Source organism: Rhodnius prolixus, unplaced genomic scaffold (assembly GCF_049639745.1).
Source record: "Rhodnius prolixus isolate KJV_2025 unplaced genomic scaffold, Rpr scaffold_15, whole genome shotgun sequence".
In the NCBI taxonomy this organism is placed as follows: domain Eukaryota; kingdom Metazoa; phylum Arthropoda; class Insecta; order Hemiptera; family Reduviidae; genus Rhodnius; species Rhodnius prolixus.
The window spans coordinates 2,429,008-2,435,007 of record NW_027411605.1 but is presented as its reverse complement, the minus strand read 5'-3'; positions in this window follow the sequence as shown (position 1 = coordinate 2,435,007).

The window sequence follows — 6,000 nt, the reverse complement described above, 5'->3', positions numbered from 1 at the left end:
AGAGGCGAGACCTGTAAAGCTAATATGTATTGTGGTACTGGGTTCGATTCCCGGTCTTAGGCCTTGGATTTTAGTTAATAAAAGAACTTTACAGTAAAGTATGTTAGGCGGTTATAGACTAGACCCACAAAGCTAAGATGTATTTCGGTGCTAGTCTATATTCCCAATGGTTAATATGAGAAATTTATAGTAAAGTATGTTACGCGGTTACAGACTAGACCCACAAAGCTAAGATGTATTGCGGTACTAGTCTATATTCCCAATGGTTAATATGAGGAATTTATAGTCAAGTATGTTAGGCGGTTATAGGCTAGACCCGCAAAGCTTAGATGTATTGCGGTACTAGTCTATATTCCCAATGGTTAATATGAGAAATTTATAGTAAAGTATGTTAGGCGGTTACAGACTAGACCCACAAAGCTAAGATGTATTGCGGTACTAGTCTATATTCCCAATGGTTAATATGAGGAATTTATAGTCAAGTATGTTAGGCGGATATAGGCTAGACCCGCAAAGCTTAGATGTATTGCGGTACTAGTCTATATTCCCAAAGGTTAATATGAGAATTATATAGTAAAATATGTTAGGCGGTTATAGGCTAGACCCACAAAGCTAAGACGTATTGCGGTACTAGTCTATATTCCCAATGTTAAATATGAGGAATTTATAGTAAAGTACTCGTATGTTCGTTAGTCGCCTCCGTCCACGACACCTAATTTGGTAGTTGGACGCAAAGCCTGCCGCAAAAAATAGACAATTACTTTACTTTTTTACTTGAATACCACTTTAGACCCTTCACATTCAAAATCGGGAGTATATTTTTTATCACCCCTAAAATAATTCGTTCCGGAAATATACACTTAACACACACAATACTAACACAAACGTTATTGCACTGTGAAATGCCTATTTCTCTCAGGTGGCAGCTTAACGTCCAACTGCCAGTTGGGCGAAGTGAACGGATGTGGAAGCATATATTTTACTTTTATAATAATTAAAAAGTAGCCTATAACCGGGATTCGAACTTGGGCTCTTGCACTTACAAGTCCACACTCAGTAATCACTGGAGCAATCCCCCCCCTTCCAAAACCACCTTTTTCAGACTCTCTGGTGATTCTTAAAACGGAAGTATCTCCTTTTATCTGCACGTATTAAATAAATTCCTCTCCCTTTGCAAGAGCAAGGAATATAAATAACCACATTTTTGGTTTCTCTAGCTAAAGTAATTTCAAAAACTATGGGTAAACCGAAACAATAACTGCCAATGATAATTGCCATTACTATAAATACACTTTTGGAAATTAAATATTTGAAATATCTAGTTATCCAAACAGCAGTGCTTTGGGATAGTTAAATGAATAATGGTTAGAACATGACTAATGACTAAGAAATAAATATAGTCACACACTGGGAGTCACAGACAGACACGACGGCTGTGATAACAAGCTGGAAATGTCGGCTGTAGGATCGCCATAGTAACGAGCTGCTACTGTTGAAAGATCTTCTCCAATTCTATACGCTTTGTATGTTTCTACAATTCGGATTGATTTATTTTTATTTTTTTACCCCTCCCTGATATATTTTTTTATAATTGTATATTTATTCTAGAAGGATATTTCCCCTTGTTAGCCCGTTTATTTTTATTCTTTTTAGTGTAGGAGTTTCAATTAATTTTGGGATATTGTCGTTTTGATTGAACAATCCTTTGACTTAGAAACTAAACTTCATTTTGAAGGAACACACCATTGTTCCTTCGACTTCACTGAGAAAGGGTCTTAAAATTTTGTTAGCTTCTTTCACTTTATTCGTGTTTTAAATAAGGGAATTCCACCCTTTACATATTACACTATATTTTGGTAAAATCACAGTCAATGAATTTTGTCAGTAAAGTTAACCAACTCTCTCTCTCTCTCTCTCTCTCTCAATGAGAGAAAATGCGTAATTGTGCCGATTTTAGTGTTAAGCCTAGTTTTTGTTCTAACATACAATTTTTCTTTGACAACATTATCGTCCTCCACCATTGAACTTATTGGTTAACTAAATCTAAAATTAGGATCAGTTTTTTTTTTTTTTTTTTTTTGACATAAATTTGTTTTGTAATTTCTAAAATAAGGTTTTTAGGGTTTATATAATGAATTAAGAAAAAGGAAAAACGTTTTAGGCTAATTTAGGTGTTACAATAGCCGAGCGGTTATAGGCTAGACCCGCAAAGCTGAGATGTATTGCGGTACTAGTCTATATTACCAATGTTTAATATGAGGAATTTACAGTAAAGTATGTTAGGCGGTCATAGACTAGACCCGCAAAGCTAAGATGTATTGCGGTAATAGTCTATATTCCCAATGGTTAATGTGAGAAATTTATAGTAAAGTATTGTAAATTTTTTTTCCAAATAATTTTACTTACACAACTAGTGCCTGCCACTAGTTATTTTAATAATATGTGGGTTTGTTTAAATAATAAAACTCGCTAAAGTTGTAAGTAATAACCTGATTTATTAACACGTTAACATTACTCACATTAACATTTACTAGCAACTAACGCTATTCATTACAGTCACCATTTACAACAGTCACAACAGTTTACTGTTACTTATTCACTACGTAACGCCACAAAACTGTTCCACGACTGACCCCTGGTCCACACTGCACCGAATTGCGCTAGACTCAACCGCACTAGCAAAGCTCTACTCACGAACTGACTACCTGCCCAACTGGCTAACACTGAAGCACTCCGTAACACTGACTCTCTCAAAACTATCACTTCCAAAGTGTCTCCCAAAACTGTCTCTCAAAGACTCACTCAAAACTAACTGATTAACACTCGTTATGAACTCCTTAAAACTGCTTAAAAACTTGATTCAAAACTCTTCTTAAAAACTCGATTAAAAACTGACTTCTCCAGCTGTGTCGGCCTCCTTTTAACTGCGTGCCTCCCTCCAACTGGGACTGCCCTCCTCCAACTCTCTGAGCATAAGTTTCCACGCCCTCCTGACGTTCATTGGCTGGAGAAAACATACTGCTACCACCTCAGCTGGGGCCGCCCACCTCCTACTCTCTGTCTCGCTCCTACCTGTCAATCACTGGCTGGGAAACACATATGCCACCACCCCAACTGAGGCCTTTCTCTTAGCTGGCTTTTACACAGGTCAGTAACTCCTTGAACAATCTAGCCCTTTCCTTTCTAGTTCAGGTATAGACCGGCCCTTTTGTCTACACAGTGGTGGCCTGATACCGACTTTGGTCGCTTAACCCCTAGAATAATCTAGGCCTTTCTTCTTTGCCACAGGTAGATACCGCCCTTTTGTTAATGCAGTGGCGGCCTGTTACTGACTTTGGTCGTTCAACCCCTAGAACAATCTAGGCCTTTCTTCTCCGCCCAGGTCAACTTCGTTACAGTATGTTTGCTAATGGCCTCCGACTACGACACCTAATTTGGTAGTTGGATGTAAAGCATGCCTGAATAAATAGGCATTACTTTACTTTCAATCGAATTGCAGTCATGATTTTTAATTTATTTTTTTGGCCAAGCTTTCGAATTAGGGAGTAGATCATCTTCAGGGCTGTGGAACATATTTTACAGAAACATACGTATTAAAATGTACAATTGATTTGATATAAAAAAAAAATAGTTCACAAAAAGTATAAATATGAGGTAAATAATTTTTCTTAACTACTTTTTTTTATAACATATCCATTTTATCCATTGTAATATGTTCCTGTAAATATCTTCCACAGTCCTGAAGATGACTTAGAGTACCTAGGTTCAATAGCTAGGCCACAAAAATAATGACTGATATTTGCAATTCCCCATGAGGATTACTGAATCAGTCACCAAAAAAGACGAACAGTAATTTTTCCAATAATAAAGTAACGTTTTTAAAAAGAAAATTATCAATTTTTATACTTTTAGTTTTCCTGAAAATGTATTTACATTGGTTAAACTATCTTAATTTGATGTATACAATAGTTATCTATTGATAAGTAATAATAAAATGCGACATTAACTAAAACATCGCTAAAAGCTTATGTTTTTGTTGCTGATATTGTAATATCATAATATTACAGTATTTCAAATACTGTAATAAAGTATTTCTTGTACACTCAAGTCACATAACGTCACAAAATGGAAGACGAAACGAATTTAGACAAGGTGTTGAATGTTAAGTAAACGAGCTTGGTTTCATGTGTATGTATGTTTTGTTTGTACGTACACCTAACATACAGGTAAAGGTAGGTATATTTGTTCGTATGATATGTGCAGAAAGGTAGTAGTCGTCCCCTCCACACACACACACACACACACCCCTTGGACATCATCAAATGCGATCATTTATTCAGAAAGCGAATCGCATTGCATGTATAATATTTTAGGATGTCTGGACTACATCCCGTTGGCCGGCTCAAAGCCTGGCCACACTATATTCCCTCATCCTGTCACTATGTTATGTCTGTCCGTCTGTCTGCCTCTAACCGAAGATTCCAGGTGGAGGGAGTGAATATGCTGAGGTAGGGTGAGGAATGGCAATGTTGCATTCTGCATGTGCAATGTTCATTAGCACTTGCATCCTCCTCTACACATGCCATTAATTGTAAATGCAAACTCTGTCCACATCTATGGCTCTTCAATAATAAACAAAGGTCCAATAAAACTCATTAATTTTTAATCAAGTTATCTTATTGGTAACTGAATGTCATCTATATTAATTAGCCGGAAAAACCAATGTAATGGAAAATTCTAAATTTTCACGTCAATTAATGTCTTTAAATCAATCCCCCTACATTTTCATATCAAAACATTCTATTTGGAATTGTGACTGTATCAGTATTTCAATTAATTTCCAACGGAAATAGATATTTAGTAGATACAATAAATGTTATACCTATTGCGGAAACAATGGCATGTGTCAATATGTCAGTTCTTATTTATGAACATCCGATACGCAAAATACAAAAAGAAAGATCCAATTTCTACGTCATTTACGTAGATGAATCTTGATGAAAAAGAGGAACAGTTAGAAATTATCAAATAATAAAGCGATAATTTTTTTTCGTGTTCAGGAATCTCAATTCGCGCATTTCCGGGTGAAAAAAAAAAATCTAAATCTAAACTTGCCACTACTTCCTCACACAGAGGAAAAGAGAAAAGCTGCCAAAATAAAATGAAAAATTAATTCCAACCAGTTTTACAGACAAACATAGTAGTCTTGGGTTAGTATTATGCGAAAAATATTCCTCCGTGTTAGTAAGACTACGCCGTACGTGTTTTTAATATTAAAACCTTTTATATTTACTCACACATGTGTATTACAGAACGAGGGTGGGGAAAAAAAAAAAAATTTTAACGATGGATGGAGTAAACACACGAGAAGAAAAAATTGGAAATTAATAAAATGGAACCGGAAGCAAGCGACAACACGTTTTTCTTCTTGTTTAATTTTCCCAGGTTGATAAAACTTCTTTTCTGAACGTTTTCAAGGAAATGAAACTAACAAAAAAACAGGGTGAGTATTTTCTACTTATTTTTGAATGGTACTTGAAGAATATGTTTTATACTTAAGTAATTGACGAAGATGTTACTCTAATCACTAAGTATATTGCTAGACAGAAACATAGTTTAAGTCAAAATCTCTACACCAGAACTAGTTAATCAACCACTGATGCTGGATGAAGGTCTGAAATTAATTAGGGATAAGAAACAGGAATCAAATGCGGATCTAACCACTGTAAGCTTTCTTCATTATATTTGAAGTTAGACTTAACATACTCTGAGTGCAGTCAGAATTTCCAGAGGTGCTAAAATCGCCCAGTGATTCCTTTAAACCTTCCTTCCTATCCCGCACTATTAAATTCCAAATCCCCTTTCAATTCCTCCTATTCCTCTGACTTAATATTCCTTCCCATAAGACATCAAACTGAATAGATCCTTTCTCATCCTTGCCTCTCGCTTTCGGACTTCTTGCTTGTATAAATTCGACACCTCTCTTTTACTTCCGTTACC